General features: G+C 38.6%; 1 long non-coding RNA gene across 1 annotated transcript in view; it reads left to right on the forward strand.

Annotated features, from left to right (window-relative positions):
- The window catches only part of LOC105001919, a 7,402-nt gene that overhangs the window by 6,672 nt on the left and 305 nt on the right, over window positions 1-425 (forward strand). The window lies entirely within an intron of this gene.

Consider the following 425-nt stretch of genomic DNA (forward strand, 5'->3'; position numbering starts at 1 on the left):
GTTTCTAGGGTTTTAACATATTCTGGACATTTTGTATGAATGGAATCACAGTATGTGACCTTTTTGTCTCCTAGCTTCTTAGCATAATGTATTTCAGGTTCATCTACATTAGAGCATGTTACAGAATTTCATTCTTTTTTATGGCCACATAATAGTCCATCCTATGTATAGACTGTTTTGTCCATCGGTTTGTAGAAATCTGGATTTTTACTTTTTGTCTATTGTGAATAATGCTACGAACATTCCTTTTCAAGTTTGTGGATTATAGTTTTACTTACATTGCTACTGCTAAGTTGCTTCAGTCGTGTCCAACTCTGTGCGACCCCATAGATGGCAGCCCACCAGGCTCCTCTGTTCATGGGATTCTCTAGGCAAGAACACTGGAGTGGGTTGCCATTTCCTCCTCCAATGCATGAAAGTGAAAA

The sequence above is a fragment of the Bison bison genome, unplaced genomic scaffold (genome assembly GCF_000754665.1).
Source record: "Bison bison bison isolate TAMUID 2011002044 unplaced genomic scaffold, Bison_UMD1.0 scf7180017855240, whole genome shotgun sequence".
NCBI lineage: Eukaryota > Metazoa > Chordata > Mammalia > Artiodactyla > Bovidae > Bison > Bison bison.